The sequence below is a fragment of the Ascaphus truei genome, chromosome 5 (genome assembly GCF_040206685.1).
Source record: "Ascaphus truei isolate aAscTru1 chromosome 5, aAscTru1.hap1, whole genome shotgun sequence".
Classification (NCBI taxonomy): domain Eukaryota; kingdom Metazoa; phylum Chordata; class Amphibia; order Anura; family Ascaphidae; genus Ascaphus; species Ascaphus truei.
Genome location: NC_134487.1, coordinates 12,219,415 through 12,239,992, shown reverse-complemented (window position 1 = coordinate 12,239,992; position 20,578 = coordinate 12,219,415). Strand labels below are relative to the sequence as shown.

At 45.2% G+C, this 20,578-nt stretch overlaps 1 protein-coding gene and 1 long non-coding RNA gene across 3 annotated transcripts in view; one reads left to right on the top strand and one right to left on the bottom strand.

The window, feature by feature from the left end:
• The window catches only part of PLXNA4 (plexin A4), a 796,616-nt gene that overhangs the window by 274,660 nt on the left and 501,378 nt on the right, over positions 1–20,578 (top strand). The window lies entirely within an intron of this gene.
• LOC142494822 (uncharacterized) lies at positions 103–18,786 on the bottom strand. Of its 2 annotated transcripts, XR_012801588.1 has the most exons (5): positions 18,226–18,786; positions 14,186–14,287; positions 12,338–12,577; positions 11,860–12,233; positions 103–384 (listed from the first exon to the last, which is right to left on the bottom strand). It is a non-coding gene; the product is annotated as an uncharacterized LOC142494822 (long non-coding RNA). The 2 variants fall into 2 exon arrangements; XR_012801587.1 differs by having other exon boundaries at positions 11,860–12,577.

Genomic DNA, 20,578 nt, shown 5'->3' with positions numbered 1-20,578 from the left:
GCAGAAAATCAGGCTAAAGCTGCATGTAAGATGTCAAATCATGTCAGTTTCATTATCAATAAGACGCCAGATTTGTATTGCTTCAAATTACATGCCGTATTCCAGCTGCAGTTTTTATTTATTTAAATGTTCTTTATCCCTTTAATATGTTCATCAACACAATTCACACAATGACAAGTACTTAGCGAAGTTGCTGATCGATCCGTTCTCCTGTGATCGATCTGTGAAGATTCAGCTCTGGGGTTCACTAAATGGCTGTCAGTGCAGCAGAAGAGGACCAAAGAGGCAAAGTTCTGTGGGGAAGATCATGTGACCTGACAGTCACTAGATACAACTGGTGCCCTGCTAGAGAGGGGCGGTGCTCACAAACGGGTGTGCCTGAGCCTGTTTCAGAAGAGAAAGGGGATGTGACTTTGTAAATGGTTGCTACAGAAACAAAAAAGGTTTGTTACATTATAATACATTAAAAATGTAATTCAGAGTTGTTTAAAAAAAAGTGCTACACGTATTTTCTCATAGGACAGAACTGATTTATTTAAACACGTAGGATATTGCTGGGTCTGCAGCTTTCAAGAGATTTTGCATTTGCAATATTGAAGTTTAATGAATAGGTCCCTATGTATCTGAACATGTTTTTTTTAGACCTTCATTTCATAACAATCAGAAAATAGCTGGAAATTGTAGCAAGAAGTTACAGCGTCTCTTGGTTTTGCCTCGGTGCACAGTTACTGAGTGCCCCATGGTGGAGGCACCGTTCTGGTGTCCTCTCACAGCGGTATTGGTGCCATCTGGAGGTAGTTTGTGTCCCCGCTCCTGACAGAGTGACAAATGGTAACACAGGTGATGGGTTGTTGACAGCTGCTTATCTTCGTATGCTCAATAATTCCATTACTACACATTAATTAGTTTGCATCTGTTTGCATAACTGAACAGCATCTGGTGCTGGTTACTGACTGATATTGGACTGGCAAAAATGAAGAGAACAGACAATTGGAGCAAATGTGGGTTATGAGCACTAAATGTGTTGCTGGATTGATTTATAATTAGGCCGGCCCCACAGGAGATGTGGACTTGGCTTGTGACACATCCCAAGCAGTTATTATAGGGGGTGGGGGAGAGTCATTTCCATGAGCATCACAAATAGTTCTTGTTGATATTTATCTCGTTCCTGGGCTTTCAGCAGCCCACAGAATATAGCACCCGAGAGCCAGCCTGACCCAGACATGAGCCAATCCCGATGTGCCAGAATAACCAGACATCTATGCTAAAAAAATCTGTTACATGGTAACTGGAAAACAAAAGGAAAATGCTATTATTTTTTGTTCTGAATATAGTAACTTAACAATATGGATTTATCCAGATTTGTATTTATTTATTTTTACAGTAACATTTCAATAGCTTGGCAAAGTGAATTTAAAATGGTAAGAACAGGCTAAATGGCATTTCTTAAAAATGCACTTGCAAATAGTCTCTGTCCAGTCAGGAACTAGGGATTGTTAATGTAATGCACCATTTGAACCCTATTGCTCCTAATGGATTTTTTCTGCATGTGTCAGATGCAGTTTTTTTACCCCAAAATGGCACCAGTTTTGCCTTACTACATAAAGCTTTGGGAGCATAACACACAACCCTTATATTTACCTTGACTGCGAAGTCTTCCTGTAATCTGTGAGGAATCATAGAATTACAGATATGAATATTTAATGGCATGTTTCTGGTTTTATCATTGTGTAAGCTTAAAGTTGGGTTAGACAATCGATATGTCTAGGATGTTGCTGAGAGTGATATTATTGCATTGCTTATTTTGTTCATACAGATATAAACAGTGATATACAATGATTGCTATTGACAGTTTTATATGAAGCAGCTTGCTGAAGGCAGTGCAAATGGACTAAATTAGACTCCTTGCGCTGTCCTATTAGACAGATAATGACATGTCCCCCAGTTACCCTGCAAACTAATATAAGGAATTATTGGCAGTGCAAAAAAGGAAAGCAACATAAGAAGATATTTAATTACGGGCTGGACTCATTGGGTAAAGAAGATGCTCTATGTAGTCTGTGTAATTACAACGGTTTCTTCCACACTGTCTCATCATATCCGCCACTTGCTTTCATATATACTGTATACAGTACATATACACACGTACACACACACACATACACATATACACATACATACACATACATACAATCTACCAATTGTAGATTATAGAATATTATAGCCTGTGATGTAAGGTTATAATTGCCTTTCTTCTTCTTGCCTCGTTGCAGGCACAATTTGAAAGACCGAGTTAAATGAAGAAAAAAAGCATTTTCAAAGCTAAAAACAAAACGCGGATTTAAAAAAAATATATATATATATATATATATATATGTGTATTCAGAATAAATGTAAATAGTGTGATGGAAACATTGTAACAGATCTGAATACAGCAAAGTACGGTGACACTCAGGAAATGACACAATAATGCTGTCATAGGCCGGGAGACATCAAAGCGCGAGGCGCGGAATCACGCCAGAATCGGCGCGATCTGCCATTGATCGCTGAATCAGCGGATGGAATTCTACAGATCCGTCCGTGGGTTGGATCCAGTGGTGTTTTTTGATGAATCGCCGCGGATTAAAATGACCACCTTTGTTGGCGGATTTTACACCGCGAAACGGATTTTGGGTGGAAAACTCACCCATCTCCAGCACTGAATATTTGAAAACATGCCTTGATTTCCATGCGGTTCTTAGTGTATCTGACACTTCGTTTTCCTTCACATCTAGCGGAGTTTTGAGTGCATTAGAGGCCCATTATACACCAATGTACTGGAAGCCTGTCTATAGTAGAATGCAGCAGTCTGCTGGGTGGAAGGTTCTGCATCGTTCATGCACCTGGGAAACGCCCTGTTCTAAAGATGATTTAATTTGCTTTGTTGGTGAGCTACTATCTAAAAGACGCTTCCATGTCCACAAGCCCAGTTGATATGGGGGGGATGTCATTTGACTTGCCAAGTAAGTTATTCATGCTCCACAGGGCATTTCCAGTGTTATTTTCTGAACTGCTTGGCTCACTGGTTCTTATTTGTAATATTTATTTGTATATAGCGTGAGCCATGGATGCAGTGCACTGAGATAGGGAGCAATTGGAGTTACATATACCACTAAGCATAAGAACAATAAAAATGTATGAAAACTCAAAGAAAAAGGCAATCCAGCCACAAAAGATCGTGGGACTTTATGTGATGATGGTAGACAAACTGACAAAAACTCTGGGAATAATAGAAAGTATAATAGCATCTATGCACATGGCAGCATGTGGGGGCATTGTGTTGAGAAGGAGGTAGATGTGTTGATATTTCCATGCTATTGAAATACCTCCTTTAGAACAGGTGGTGCTGACGTCCAGTCCTCAAGCCCCCCTCCCCCCCCAGGTCAGGATATACCAGCTTCAGCACAGGTGGCTCAATCAATCCCAGCTTCAGCACAGGTGTTTCAATTGATCCCTGCTTCAGCACAGGTGGATCAATTGGTCCCAGCTTCAGCACAGGTGGCTCAATCAGTCCCTGCTTCAGCACAGGTGGCTCAATCCGTCCCAGCTTCAGCACAGGTGGCGCAATCAGAGGCTCAGAGCCACCTGTGCTGAGGCTGCGATATTCTGAAAACCTGAGCTGTTGATGGGAGGTTGGGGGGGCTTGAGGGCTGGAGTTGAGCACCCCTGCTTTAGAACGCACTCAGCCTTGACTATGGGAAGACAATGAGCGTGATGAACGTTAATTGAAGCACCAGCGAAACAAAGTGAATTACTTCTGAAACAGGATGCCTATCGGCGCACGACATGAAGCAGAACGCATTGCTCATGTCAATGCTCCAACTGCTAGCCCGGAAGAAAAGGCAGCACCAACAAATGTGCAGGTTTCTGTAAATATACAGGATATACATATGTAGCCATGCATAATAATGACTGCATACATCTTCCCTGTTGGCAGTAAGTCCTGGTAAATACAGGCCTGCCCACAGTAGTTATGGAGGTTTTCCCTCACACCCTAGTGTGGTGCCCTGTGTAAGGATGGGAGTGGCTGTATGCTCTGAGTCCCTGGATAGTGACCTCAGAGATGCGCCTGCCCCCTGGAGTATAAAGGGCACAACACTGACAGTTAGTGTTGTTGTTGGTGGAGAAATAGTAACCAGAAGGTACAAGATTGGAGAATCACTTTTGTGACCCTAGTGCAGTAACTAGCGGTAGCAGAGTGATCAGTTAAGTTTGTCTACGCCATACTGTGTCCAGGGACCTGGCACAGCGGTGATCTCCCTAGGAGAAAGGGAATCCCACTTCAATACGGGAGGGCGTACCTGGCAAAGGGACAGCAAGGAGAGATGTGCGGCTAGAGCCGGCAGCTGCATGGGGCAGTCTGCTACAGCCCTGTATTCAATAAAGATGTCCTTGAGAAAAAGAACCCCACTGTGTGAGTGTGAGATTACTCAACAGTGGATGGCACCAAGAAGGAGTTCCTCACCAGGACCATCTCCCTGCAGAAGCACAGATCCTGATGAGGTGGAGGCGCTGCACATGATGTAAGTTGGACTCGTACCCACTACCTCAGCTACCTGTCCTGATGACATCCCCTAATAACACCAAGCGGGAGACTCAAGAGTCCTGTTACTGGCAGGTGCACCACCACACACGCCTTGTAATGGGAGACTGGTTAGACTACACGGGCCAATATGAGATTGGGTGGGTCAGGCCAGAGGGAACACCCGTTACAATTGGAGGCGCTGCTGAGAGACCTGTCAACAGGACAGGCTTTTGCTAGGCACACATTAGGAAAGAGAGAAGTGTCTGCTGCCACTTTGTGCTGCGTGGGACGGAGCCAGGGGTAGTCAGGGAGATGCTGGAGCTGCATGCCGCAAAGACGCCTTGGGATCCGTAAGGGGTTAGTGAGTCTGGAGCCGGGGGCTATTGCTGTTCTAGTCGCCTTGAGGTAGCGCTAGCGGGGGACGCCTAAGGGATAAACTGGTAACTGAGAGCAGGAATTCTGGACGGGTCCGCACTAGGCTAGCCAAAAGTAGGTCGACGCCCAAAGTACTGCATGGAAGAGCCAGAGTACTCTAGTCTCCATTCCAGATCGCTTACCAAGGAGCACAGACTGGAAGAAAGCGTTACAGTAGACACAGAAAGAGTGAGCCTAGCCTGAGGTAGTGCAAACACGAGTCAGATCTACGTTAGGTACACAAGGTGGTGCACAAGGCATGTTTATTGTACAGATGTGGTAGCTGCCCCGCAGAGCGGAGCTCCACGTACAGAAAATCGGTGTTCAACGATCACGAGAGACCTGTCGGAATGGAGGATCTGTACAGAACAGAAGGTCCAGGATGGCGGAGAGAGAGAACCACAAGAATGGAGGATCTGCATAGAGCAGAAGGTCCAGGATTGCGGTCAGAGGAAGAACACCCATATGAACTGTGCGTGGACGAAGAACAAGCTACAGAAGAGACTTTTGTGAGTTTGTTGTGGAATGGCGTGAAAGCCGTGGCTGCGCCGTGTTTGTCCTGCCTATGTTCTTGGGAAGATACCCCCGAGAATAGTGAGGATGATAGTCTTGCGAGATGGGAAGAGCGAAATGGACTTTGTTATACCCCAATTAACAAACAGCCAGACGCTGCCTTCAATGACAGAAAAGACAATGCTTACCAAGATGGCGGTTCCCGCTTCCCCGGGACGCCGCGTGGGCATGCTGCAGAAAGTCTTGCAACTTTGCAGTCTGCTAAATGTTGGCCAGGATTGGCGCCAACCAGAAAACTCCACCCCGCTGAGGAGTTTGGCGCGAAAGCTGGAGCCGCGCCCTCATGGACTATGACTCACTCTGCACCTGTGCTGGGTCAGCCTACAAGTCTACGAGACATCCCCCTAGTTTCAACCAGGGGGAGTGGTTTGCGGTTTCACCGGATGTCGACAGAGAAAATGAGAGGAAGGGTTGCTACATCAGCCCATGCCTTTCAGTTGCGAAGAGCCATTGACCAGTATAGACCTCTGAGACAAGTGCCTCCGCTGGTAAAGATGGCTGAAGCTGCTGACAAAGTGGACCAAGGTCCTGTGATTTCCACTCACCCTTATTCGGCTCCAGGAGGCTTCCTGATAATCCGTGTGGAGGGTGTGGAGACTGTGGCGTGTCTTTGCCTGCAGTGCAGACTGCCGGGCGGAGCCGTGGGCAGCGAGGCCCGATGCCCCCACTGCGGACTGCAGTACATGTGGCCAATGACCACATTCGTACCGGTGCAAACTGTGGGAATGGCCGGGAATGTCCCGATTCCAAGAGAAGAACAGCCGGGAGCTCTCTGGAACAAGAGTGCCAGTCCCGCAGAGTCGGAGCCATCATTGGTGCTTCCGATAGAGAAACTCAGCCATTGGAGAGGTGATCACCGAGGAGCCCATCGCCGGTCTCCTACTGGGATGCCTCGGCCGAACTGCAAACTGGAATCCTCGGACGAGGAGTGTGCAAGGCTGGCGAGTAAGACAGTCATCAGACGAGACTGTCATACCATTGGTACGCCATGGAGGGATGAAATTCCTCGTGGTATGGAGACGCGGAGTCGAGTGTCTCCTGTACCGCGACCACCCGATCGCCGGAGTCCCACTGCCGTGGTGACTAGTGGATTGGAGGCGGGTCGATCAACCCCGACCCCGCGAGGTACTAAGACAGCGTGCCTGTTGCAGAACCGAGGGGAGGAAGAGTCGGAGGAGCGAGTCCAGAGCCAGACTGGATCGCGCAGCAGACGGGCGTTGCCGGATGTCCTGGTAGAGGAAGAGATCTCGATTGGGGATCCATCCCAAGATGGCGTCGCAGCACGTGCGTGTGCGGAGGTGGTTCAGGCGGACCAGGGAGGCCCCGAGTGGGAGATGGTGCCGCCTCTGAGGTCAAGCAGCGGGAAACGATCCCCTACTACCAGGGGGAACGGACGTTTGAACTGCAACCCCAGAAGTTCCGCTGTTGAAGATAAAGATGGACTTTGTGGCGATGTTAAAACAGGTATCACTGGAGAGCAGGTCGAAACCCTGTCAGTACCTACTGTTCGGTCCCGTCCCCAAACCCCATCCACACCCAAGGTTAGCCCCAAGGCCCTAGTTAAAGCCCCTGTACCCGTCACTATTTTATTTGGGTCCAGTTCTAGCTTAGGGTTGTCCGGTGAGTCACGGGGTCCTTCCGATGATCGGACTGGAAGCCTGGACTTGGGTACGTCGGATGATGGGTCGGAGGGAGGAGGGAGTATGTCTAGGCAAGTGTCGGTATCCAGCGATTGCCCTAGTGGGCTTAGTATTACCGTACGAAATACCTCTCAGTATAAAAGGGTTAATGAGAGATCTGAAGGTACATCTGGGGTGTCTTCTGGTGGGCCTGATGAGGAGTCCATAGAAGAGAGTACCGATCCTAGCTCCGAGGAACGGAAGGAAACTAGGTGGTGGGCCCCATTGTACGAGGGCTATGTATCATGGTTCGACCGTACTCGCTTTATTTTAGAGAGGGAAGGGGTGGTTGATCACTGGTGGGCTGCCGGTGACTTTGACGATGAGTCATACCTTAGGGCCCTAAGGGTAAGGTGGGATCGGATCCAGGCAGGCCTTATTATTCCTAAGGGGTCCGCAGGGTTGGATGATCCAGTAGAAACGGATGAGCCCCTGTCTTGGGTGTTGCCCGGAGCTGCGGGGCAAGGTGGTTTGACCAGGTCATGTCGGGCTGAACGGGCTATTGCGGCGAAGTATAGGAAGTCCCATGGGCTTGATTACCCTTATGTCCCTGAACCTCTAATGCGAGAGATCGAGGAGAATAGGGAGAGATGGCTCAAAACTGATATACAGTATTATATCGTGGAGAGAGGGGGAGCCATAAAAGGGATACAGGCTGAGCAGAGGGTAGCTCAATTGATGAGGGTATGGAAGATAGGGCGCAGTGTATATATGCACAAGGTGGTATACTGCAATGAGCAAGGAGTACCCAGAGAATACAGCGTGACTGTACATGATGCCGCGGGGCGAGAGGTGAAGAAGCCCGATCCTCGGCACTATTATTGAGTATCCAATAGAGTGGTCTGTTGTTTTCTTTAGCACTCCCTGCTGGTCAGTGAGTGTACTAGGCTTACATTATTATGTTCATGTGATGATGTTTGCTATGTTATTTGTGTGTTCTTTTGCAGTGTTTCCTGGCGCAAGGTACACCAAATTTAGGTCCCAGCCGGGTCGGTGGGTATCAACCAGGGGGAGTATGTAGCCATGCATAATAATGACTGCATACATCTTCCCTGTTGGCAGTAAGTCCTGGTAAATACAGGCCTGCCCACAGTAGTTATGGAGGTTTTCCCTCACATCCTAGTGTGGTGCCCTGTGTAAGGATGGGAGTGGCTGTATGCTCTGAGTCCCTGGATAGTGACCTCAGAGATGCGCCTGCCCCCTGGAGTATAAAGGGCACAACACTGACAGTTAGTGTTGTTGTTGGTGGAGAAATAGTAACCAGAAGGTACAAGATTGGAGAATCACTTTTGTGACCCTAGTGCAGTAACTAGCGGTAGCAGAGTGATCAGTTAAGTTTGTCTACGCCATACTGTGTCCAGGGACCTGGCACAGCGGTGATCTCCCTAGGAGAAAGGGAATCCCACTTCAATACGGGAGGGCGTACCTGGCAAAGGGACAGCACGGAGAGATGTGCGGCTAGAGCCGGCAGCTGCATGGGGCAGTCTGCTACATCCCTGTATTCAATAAAGATGTCCTTGAGAAAAAGAACCCCACTGTGTGAGTGTGAGATTACTCAACAGTGGATGGCACCAAGAAGGAGTTCCTCACCAGGACCATCTCCCTGCAGAAGCACAGATCCTGATGAGGTGGAGGCGCTGCACATGATGTAAGTTGGACTCGTACCCACTACCTCAGCTACCTGTCCTGATGACATCCCCTAATAACACCAAGCGGGAGACTCAAGAGTCCTGTTACTGGCAGGTGCACCACCACACACGCCTTGTAATGGGAGACTGGTTAGACTACACGGGCCAATATGAGATTGGGTGGGTCAGGCCAGAGGGAACACCCGTTACACATATTTAATATTTTACATGCACAGTAAAAATACATCAGACCCATTACTTGTTATGCATTGTTAACTGTTAGCTGTCCTTTTGGCAGCCCCAGTGGTCCTACTGGGACACATTGGTACCACAAATGCATTGTGCACTTTTCTTCCCAGTCATATAGGAAATCAATATTAGCGTAAGCGGAAAAAACGGATATCAGATATCAGTTCTTCAGCCACCTCTTTAATATATTCCCTTGTGAATGGGATGGAATGCCAGCAATGCTTCAGGGAGAACCCGGGACCCTGCTAACTGTAACCAGAATGCATTGGCCAAGGAGGGTCAGGTAGCCATGTGGTCGCCTACCCATCTCCACACTGTTGGATGGTTCACTGTTGAGTACTGTACGCGTCATGCTTCAGAAACACTGTACTGTCTTCAGAAGCCAGCAGATGACAAGATAATTAAAATGGAATAAGCCGTCCAGATTAAGTTCAAGCAATCAGGCCTCATTGTCGCCTTCCTGGCTAGTTTTAACCCCTTCATAATCTACCCATATCGTACTGTTACTCCCAAACTAAACACAACGCATTATTTCCCCTTCCTCCAATTCTTACCCTATGCCTGAATTCTCTCTGGTAACTGGTAATAGATATTTCTAATATTCTGCCGACACCACAAGGCAGATGTCACGGTGTCATACGTGACTCCTTCCTCCCTTGTATACCACACACCCAGTTCCTCGCCATTCCCTGCCGCTTCCCGTTTCAGAAACGGCGCCCCTTTTCTCCACATGCAACCCCCAAATTCTCATTTATTCACTTTTAATATCGGGTTTGGGCTACTGAAAACCTGATAATAATCAGTTATCCCCTCTGAGGACTGTCTCCCTTACACCATCCTGAATATTGCTGCCAGGCTCATCTACCTCATCAACCATTCACTATGCAAATCCCTACACTGGCTTCCCAAACCCAGCAGCATCAAATTGAAGGCTATGGTTCTTATCGCTTCATGAGACATTTCCAATGTAATCCCTAATTACTCTCCCATACAGTACACAGTCCCCACTGGCCTCATGTCCAATGTCTCTCCACTTCCCTTCCTCCTATTCCTAGACTTCTCCAGGGCTGCACTCTAACTGTGGATCTCCTTACCCCACACCGTTAGACTGTCCCCCACCAGTTACAGTACACTTTCAAAAATTCCCTCAAAGTCCACCTCTGTGAAGAGACCCACCCAGCACCCTACTGATAATCCTATGTTTTACACCATGTTGAGTGACCTTGATTATCCTTCACCTATCCTTGTGTCCTCATTCTCCCATTCCTTTCAGATTGCAAGCTTCTCGGAGTAGGGACCTGTTTCATTATGTTGTATGCATTCCTGTCCTTATCCCCGCATTGTACTGCACTGCAGTATACGCTGGCACCATATAAATAATATATAATAATGGATAATAAGAATCTCCTGGCTGCAATTTATGGCTGTTTTCTAGCTATAAAATGAAAAGAAGAAACAATCTGGGTAGGCAGAATAAAGCCGTGGTTAATAAAAGCACTAAATAAAAGCATCTGTAGTATTTTACCTACTTTAAAATATGCCCAAGTCAGTAGCTGTGATTCGAGCAATACAATGTTATTATCATTTGTATACAGTATAACCACACATTAAGCTGCCTTCAACATCATAAAAATAAAAATGCTGGTTATTGAGCCATGAAACAGCCTCTGTAGTCATAACACTGCACAGTGTCGTGCTGAGACTAAGTGCAGAATTGTTGTAGATATACTGTATGTGTAGATATTCAATGTATTTTAACGAAGTGTTAATGAAATAGTGTGAATATCTTTTGTGTATAATTACACAACCCGGCATACTAAATAGTATAATAATAAAACAGTACATTGCATCAAAGTAGCAGTTCCTCACACATCGGTGTCCGGGGGCCACCCCCCAGTTCTGGAGACATTTGGAGGGGTTTTGGTTTTAACACATTAAAAAAAAAGACAAATATGGCGGCTGGACTTCAAACTCGGGCGCCAATAAAAAGCAGCGGTGTCCTCTCTCCCGAGGCCGTTGCTGCTTTTCTATTGGGAGCTGGGCCGAGCCCTGACCCCACTGGCATTGTGTCCGGTAAGCACATATTGTGCCCGGGAAAGTAGGAGGGTCCGCCAAAGTCGATGGATTACAGAGCAGCTTCCGAGATAAGATAACACGTTTGTTTTTTTTTAAACTGTTCTTTTCTTTGTGATTACTATGTTTTTGAAGGAACTACATTTAACGAACCAATCCATGCCGGCTATTTTTATAGCCACGTTTTAGGTCTCCGAAGCTGAACCCCATTAATTTCACCTCTGGGGACCCCCTGCATCCGGAGATACTTAATAGGTGCCAGTAGCCACCCTGGCTGTGCAAACTGGGCTTTAAAGCGCCTGTGTCACATGGGCCAATAGGAAGCCGTGATGTCATCAGTGCGGCTTCCTATTGGCCCGCAGGGCCCAGGAGCTTGGGACAGCGGCTTTTATGTGATCCCCAGGCAGCCGAGGAGAACGGCTATTGGCGCCTACTACGGAGGTAAGTATCTCTGGAAGCAGGGTATCCCCAAAGCTGAAATTAACGGGGTTCAGCTCCAGACTCCGGAGACCTCCTGCTTCAATGCTATATGAATTTTTTTTTAAAAATGGAAAACTTTAAATTGCAGCTCTTTCTTCACATTTCCTAACAATAACTAGCTTATTCTAGGATAACCACAAGGGAAACCGGTGGGGCGCAGAAATATACAAGATTAACATTTCCGACAGCTACTTCTTACCATTTCAATCTCTATATGTATGCATTGTAAGTGCTGCCAGTGCATTGTGGCATCTCCGGCATGGCGTCCATCATCACAAAGCACCAGCTGTTTGGACACCAGTGTTATCCATTGATGCTGCTTGTGATGTGCTAATGACGGCGGCAGAATCCCCAGGAACCAGATACATAAACACCTGTTCTGTTCATCAAAGGTTACTGAAGCATCAAAGCCTGTCTCGTGCCTCCACTGATATCATTTATTGCTGCGTTTTAATACTCGTTATATCCCATAAGACTCGAGTGTTCAGGTTCAAGGTCGGCAAAGGTCAAGTCCTAAGCATGCTGTCTTCCATGCGGAGTCAAACGTCTCACCAACGGAGTGCCAGTAAAAACCTTTTGGATGACAGAAGACGGACAGACGTTAGCCACGTACAATTGAATTATTTGTATACAGTATGAGGCGAGTAATGATGTTTGCTGTTTCCAGGGTAACCCACTTTCTTGTTCTTCTTCTTTTTTGTTAAAGTCAGGCGAGCGTAACAAAGACTTGTGTGTGACTCACAGACTCTCCACGCAGCAGGGCTCAGCGTTTCTCTAATTGACTTCCCACCAATATATCAAATGCTCAATAAAGAAGAAATAGATCAAATGTGGAGGATTTTTCTTATTTTCTGTGTTGGTGCAAAACGTTTGCATAGAAAGGCGAGCTGTGGCAGCTCCTTCTGTGGCGACCGCAGCTGGGGGAATTAGGGAAACTCGCGATTATCATCCACACATATTTACTAAAACAAACTTCTACAGTATATTACCAAAATCATATAAATACATACCGTGTGTATATACTGTATACATATATATATATGAATATATATATATAAAAAATATAGATATATATATATATATTTTTTTAAATAGCCACTTATTTCCTCATCAGCTCAATTGATTTAGGTTTTTAAAGCTATGGTATATATAACATTTGATAAAGGTCTACAATCTATACCAGGGGGCTCAAGTCCCCCCAACAGGTCAGGTTTACAGGATATCCCAACATCAGCACAGGTGGCTCAATCAGTCCCTGCTTCAGCGCAGGCGACTCAATCAGAGGCTCAGTTGTATGTATATAGGAAAAGAAAGATCCCATGTGATGCACTCAGCTCCACTAATAGTTATACTTATACATATCAATTTTATTTAAGTTGAAAACAAAAATTCGAATTAAAACCTAGATTATAGCGCCTGCCGTGCTAAATGAAAAAGAATATCTCAATTTAAATAGGAAATACTCTTAAACCAAATATATTGGTCTCACAGCTAAATTGTCTTCAGAACACCCTTTCAACACCTGTGGTTTTGAAAGCCAATCCCCTTCCCTTGAAGGGGTTTCACAAATGATATTGACATGCCATAAATACACCTTCCAGTGTGTCTTGGATAAGTGCCTGTATTGTATGTCACTTCTAGTAGGTTCTAGATCCAGCTCTCATTGTAGTAGATGTACTTGAGATATACACGTGTAGCTTCAGTACTGTATGTACAAAAAGATCTAATCTCATGTTAGTGGGTTCCTGATCCGGCCCACATCTTAATTAACTCTCCAGAGGTGAAGACATATATACATTGTTTTCTGAATAAATGCCACGCGTGTGACAACCATTCTAGCAGATGTGAACGCAGCAAAGTGCAGCGCCAGTCAGGAAAAGGCGCACACGTGCTGTCGTAGTTGTGTCAGGCCACGTTTAATGGTGTAAGACCGTGGCTCTCAACCTCAGTCCTCAAGACCCCCAACAGGCCAGGTTTGGAGGATATCCCTGCTTCAGCACAGGAGGCTCAATCAGAGGCTCAAACTGAGCCTCTGATTGATCCACCCATGCTGAAGCAGGGACTGATTGAGCCACCTGTTCTGAAGCAGGGATATCCTGAAAACCTGACCTGTTGGAGTAGTTTGAGGACTGGAGTTTAGCACCCCTGTCCTATTAGACAGATAATAATATATTAGGGCAGTGGTTCTCAACTCCAGTCCTCAAGACCCTCCCCAACAGATCAGGTTTCAGGATATCCCTGCTTCAGCACAGGTTTCTCAATCGGAGACTGCACCACCTGTGCTGAAGCTAGGATCTCCTCAAAACCTGACCTGTTGCTAGGTCTCGAGGACTGGAGTTGAGAACCCGTGATGTAAGGCATAGTGCAGACATATAGTGAGTCCGTGGAGAAACAGCTCCTGCTCCCACACCGTAAATCACAAGCAACTAATGGGTTTTCTTGTTCCTGCTGTTGGAATTTAGTGCACACATTATAAGCAGAACCTGAAGGAGCTCTGGGAATGGTTCATGAAATTTATACTGTACCATTTGTTCCTAAAGATAAGAACTGGGGGGAAATAACTCAATATCCGGGGTAGGTCCGGATTGCTGCAGTTCCATCAGACTTTCGTGCCTTGGTAGGTTTGGCTGTACAGAAAGGGACAAGGGGATATTATCAGAGAAAGAGGGATGCTAGGCCAACAGGCCGCACTCTAAAGTGGGAGAAGCATTAAGGAGTGCTGAAAGCAAATGCGTGACGCAGTCTCCATACTACGGAGGCTAACAACGGAAAATAATGAAAACTGCTTTGGATAGACGCGAGAGGATCACAAAGAGCCCAAAAGGGCCAGTGATCACCTTCATGGCCTCTTCGAAAATGAACAGGCCAGGTGGGCTTAGTCAGCAAAGCTCCCACGTTTCTGAAACGCTCAACCACGACCCGGTTATATGAGCCAGTGATACGTTGAAGAGAATGTTGGTGAACACTCTAAAAATGCAATCAGGGATACTTTATTTCCCATGCTTTTGGCGAGTTTAATATGTCTTTTCTATGCAGTCTGCGGCTATTCGTGACCTGCAGTGTTTGTGCTTGTATACAGATCTTTCCGGGATATGCTGTATTTTCAGCCATGTGGTACTGTACTTATCTACTATCAGTTACTGACGATTACCACGACAGTCATTTCCAGCAGACTTATGCCACTGCACAGCAGAGTATTTTGTTGGTGGAGTGGAAGATTTAGCGAGTAAGTTACAGGTGTATTATTGATGAATAAAGCACCAGGAGCAGCAATATATCTGAGGGGTCAGCGGAGAGACCAGTCACTGTATGATACCTTTATCAGAGGCAATGCCAGGGATTAGTGTCTGGTGTCGGAGCCAGTTCCATGGGTGGAGGTAAAGCCAACATTTAACAAATCCGGCATGTGTAACATAGCAGAGAAACTGCGGGAGAAGCCTTTGCCAACGCAAGAGGTTTGGTGAAATTTCGGTACCCAGCGGTTTTCATGTGCAGAAAATATACAGAATGTTTTTGAGTGCATCAATTACTTTTTATTATCTTCATATTGAGTATTAAAATATGCTACGTTATTGGAGGGTCTCTGTTGGGCTTTGTATCTTGTGATCAGGAAGATGCAGGCACACGGACTTAATCACAACAATTTATTTTGCCAAAACTCCAACGTTTCGGCAGGATTACACTGCCTTTGTCAAGGTGAGGGCTCAGTGTAACCCTGCCGAAACGTTGGAATTCTGGCGAAATAAATTGTTGTGATTAAGTCCGTGTGCCAGCATCTTCCTGATCACAAGTTACCTATTCTGGGACCTGTGGACTCCCACTGCTTTACAGTGCACCAGCAGCTAAGTACTCACTTCAAACTCATAATTGTGTGCCTGCATCACCATACTATATCATGGGCGTTGTATCTTCACAGCTTTTTCCTGCATGGGGTCGTGGGAAGACCCCTCCAAAACTGGTCAGCATTTGAGGCTCCTGTGGTTGGACTTATAGAATGTCTGTCTATGTGTGCACATTATTGCATAGGCATATCCAAACTAACCAAAAGGAAATCACTGTTTTTCAATTTTATATATATTTTTTGTTTATTATTATTTATTTTTATATTTCTGTGATTTGGGCTTTTAGCTATTTTCCACGATTGAACGCCCCAAGAGAGTAATTACTGCTAGCGCACATTAGAATGTTCTCTTTGCATGTGAGGTGGAGCTGCTGAAGCATGGTGCTGTTGCGGATTTGGGGCCCCATCTGCAAGTCAGAATCAGTTCTTTTTTGGGTTTAAAAGCTGAGTTTTTTTTCCTGTATCCACCTTCTACCTACAGTAGTATTTCTTCATTGAGTTTCTTTCATGTATCCATATGAACCTAAAACAACCTCTTCCATAGATATTGCTGCCTGAATGATGAACGGCGGGTCAAAAAAGGCCCTTTCTGTGCATGTATATGTAACCCATGGATCCCCACCTAATCGCAGATCAGGTCCCCTAAGGTGTTCAGGGGTCTGGCTACATGTCTCTGTGTGGTGCATACCTGCTGGCAGTGGGGCTAGCTCTTCCCTTACCCCCTAAGCAGGGTAAGAGGTATTGGTCACCTCACTATCTCTTACCAGCTCTACTCATGAGCTGCTCACTCCTCTCCTCCCTAACACTAACTCACTGTCTCTGACACACACTGTCTCACTCTAAATAGGAAGTGCACTGCTCTTTATGATATCAGCAGGCACCGCCCCTGTGTCTCTTGATTGGACACAGGGTCAAGTGACCCACCTCCACCATTCAGGGCAAGTGCTTGAAGTGGGGAAAACCCATGATAACTCCTGGCAACCTGCCCTTAACAGGGATTATGCCAGGAGGATGAAAGAAATATAGCCCCTAATCTTACCAGGGCTACATATATAATGTAGATTTTGTCCGTCATGAGACATGTCTAGGGGGAAAAAACACCGTAAGAAATGATGAGAAGAAAATGAAAAACAGCAATGAAACTGTAGAGTTATTTTTTTGTTCCTGTTATATCTTCTTTAACAGAAATAGCCGTTTGTATAGCTGTGCAGTTTAATTTAAATGTATATTCTCAGAATCCGTGCTGACATTTTTGGAGAAAAGAGTAGCGTCCTTATCAGTGACTAATCCTTAATTGCAGTACCTTCCTTTGCATGTTCTGCAGCCGTATGCTGAAGGCTTGTAGCCTGAATTTCCGACATTTGGAATCACGGCAATTGGACAGATGTGTGTGCACTAACCAGCTGTTAGCGGAATGAACGGTGGGCTATCCAACTTTACAACCTCGTCAGAACTAGATTGTTTTTTCAAGCAGTGATTAAATGAAAACAAATCTTCCAGTCTGAGCCATGAGCAGTCAGACTAAGTGATTTTGACCATAGTACAAACCTACTGCTTTGTTTCAATAATACGCTGTGGTTCACATGTCGTATAACTAACATAGACATAGCAAAATTCCACTCAACTTACATAAGGTGGAAAGTATCAATTAAAGTTACTTGTAAAACTGGAGACTGATTTTTGAACAAAGCATGCTGGCTGCAAAACGGGGACAAAATAAGTACAGAACTGCCCCAGATGTATCAAACAAAGGAATCCGGTAACATTCATTGGGATTCCTATTAAATATTGTGCTATTTTGTCATCATTTTTGCCCAGGTTCTGCAACTGAGAGACTTTGATAAATAGACTTCATAGTCTTAACATGTATAAACACCTTGGGTGAGATACATCAAGGCACCTTTGGAGCATAAACTGATGCAAATTGCATGATTTTCACCTTCTGCCTCTTTGGGACAATGTCAAGTTCAAAGTTACGATCTTTGCTCCAGGTTTCACACTGGGAATTTGGGCGTTTGCATATTGCATATTATCTCTATACAGGACCTTCCACCAATTAAATCCACTGGGGAGACGTCTACTATACTTATAACTTGCAAAGAAATACCCTGAAAAAAATATTTACTGTATGAGTGGGAAATATTCCTGTTCTGGGGATGTGCGTAAATAAGTACATACCAAAAAATGTTTTATTGTTAGAAATGTTATTTGCCTTGGGTTAGCCACACGCGACCCATCTGCTGGGGAGCGTTTCCGTCCCACACGCAGAAACTAACGGTTCCATATTTTTTATGTGCCAAATGTTGGACATCCTTATGGACGGATGTATCATGGTCCATCAAATAGCAGCTCCGCTCCTTGAGCACACAACATATTTGGTTTATGATCAGGGCTGAGCTACAGAATAATTCTAATAACATTCACGACGGTGACCGTGTGTAAGATTACATCCGGCTTCAATATCTCTCCCGACTCAACAAAGCAACCGGAGAATTTGACAAGGAAGTATATTATGCGGAAGACAAAGCAATTCGGAAACAAACTATGTAATACCGATTAAAATAAAGTGAATACCCTAACTCAAGCGCTAAACCTATTAAAGTGTGAATTACACGTGAATTTGCAAACCAATTGTGATTACAAGAGGCCAAAGCTGCCGTTGGCTTCCCACAATGCAAATTACCTCAATTTGCATACAAAACTGTAACAGTGAAATGAGGATACCTGGCGCTTAAAGAGTCACTGTGTCCATAGGAAACAAAACCAGTCTTTGAAGAGTGTCTCAAAGTCCAAGACTTAAAGTGGATGGCTGTAGTGTTTCTTTGCTGCTGCTATTCTTCAATACACCTGAAATTGATAAAAGGGTACACCATTGCGCAGCACTACTGATGTTTGATGTTAACCCCTTAATATCAACTTCCCCAGTGTGGACTGAATACACTTACAAGAGTGTCTCTTTCAGGGTACAGTGGAGACAATCTGTGCTTTATTCCCTTTATGTTCTTGTGTATCTCGAATCCCCTGGGTACTTCCTTGATCTCTTGGGAATTCGTGATTCCCAGAATCACCCGAACTCCACGAACCCCCAGATGAGGAAAGTGAACAATGGCAAAAAAGGGGGGTCACAAATTTATTAAAAATCGGCTTATAACAAGCCTTACAAAACCGGCTATTTAGCCTGCACTAAAAACAAGTGAATGGTTACTCACATGTACTCACATGAATACATGCGTTTCAAAACAACACGAGGATGCCGTCCGCAGCTTGTATTGCGCCTCCTGTGCTTGCTCCGGAAGAGAAGGGCTCTCTCACAGCTTATCTTTTCCGGTTTACATCCGGCTTCAATATCTCTCCCGACTCAACAAAGCAACCGGAGAATTTGACAAGGAAGTATATTATGCGGAAGACAAAGCAATTCGGAAACAAACTATGTACCACCTATATTGGACTTCAAAAATATATTTTGCCCTCTTATTGCCCGAGTGTATTTGCTTAAAGTGCAGTAACCATCAATATGCCCGAAGCTGTGCTAGATCGGTGACCAGGATGAGATGTGGCATGGGGAGTAGGCTAAGGAAATATATCTTTGCTTTTCACTGAGATGATACATAAAATGATAAGATACTGACTTAACCCATTAACTAATTAACATTATGTGCGCCAGTTTTTTTTTTTTTTTTAATTTTATTATTTGGCTACAATGAAAGAAAATGAAGTTGTTAGTTACATTTGTATCAGATTTTATTTCATATAATGGATTACTGAGAACTCCGGCTCTTTCTTTTGATTAAATGAACTGGATAATGTCAATTTCATTGCTATTGGTTTATTGTAATGTAGGGCACGGGTAATTTTTGTGATTGGAATCTGTGTGGGTTATATCAGGCGTGCTCAACTCCGGTCCTCAAGCCCCCCCAACAGGTCAGGTTTTCAGGATATTTCAGCTTCAGCACAGGTGGCTCAATCAGTCCCTGCTTTGACTGAGCCTCTGAATGAGCCAACCATGCTGGAGCAGGGATTGATTGAGCCATCTGTGCTGCAGCAGAGACCGATTGAGCCACCTACTCTGAACCTGGGATCCTGAAAACCTGACCTGTTGGGGACGGCTTGAGGATGGGAGTTAGCAAAAGAGACACTGAAAGTATGATGGGAGAGGTGAGAGGAGATCCAGGATAGAGCTTTATTACGTATGCCAAGAGTATGGAGAATGGGAAGGAGAAGAGGGTGGTTTACAGTATCAAATGCTGCAGAGAGGTCAAGTAATATGAGCACAGTGTAGTGACCTCTGTCTTTGGCAGCATGGAGGTTATTGTTATTGTAGTGAGGGCTGTTTCAGTGGAGTGAGCAGTGCGGAAGCCAGATTGTAGAAGGTCTAGGAGAGAATAGGTGTTGAGAAAATGAAGTAAGTGAGAGAATACAAGACATTCAAGGAGTTTAGAGGAAAAAGGCAGGAGTGAGACAGGTTTATTATAAGAAAGACATGTAGGGTCAAGCTTGCTGTTTTTGAGTAATGGTGTGACTGTTGCATGTTTGAAGGAGGAGGAAAAGGTACCAGAGTAGATGGAGGAGTTAAAAATGTGTGTGAGCGTAGGGATTATAGTAGGAGCAAGAGGCTTTAGGAGATGGGAGGGAATGAGGTCAAAAGGACAGGTGGTAGAGTGAGAAGAGAACGGAAAAAGAGTCAAGGAATGCAGGAGGAGAGTTAGAAAGAGGTATATGATTGGAGGATGATACAGAGGGGATGTCCTGACATATGGATTCCACCGTTTCCTTGAAATAGTCGGCAAAATCAAGAGGTGAGATGGAGGAAGCAGAACAGGCAGCAGAGGGTGGTCTGAGTAGGGAGTCAAAGACAGAGAAGAGTCGGCGTGGACTAGACTTGTGCGTGTTGATTAGTGAAGAAAAGTAGGGTTGTTTAGCTTGAGAAAGGGCAGAATTGAAACAGGATAGCATACATTTGTAGTGAAGGAAGTCTGCGAGAGTGTGAGATTTCCTCCAGAGGCGTTCAGAGGAACGAGTGCCGACTTCCAAACAAGAAGATTTCGACCATCTCTGACCTGGAAGCCATTTCGAACAA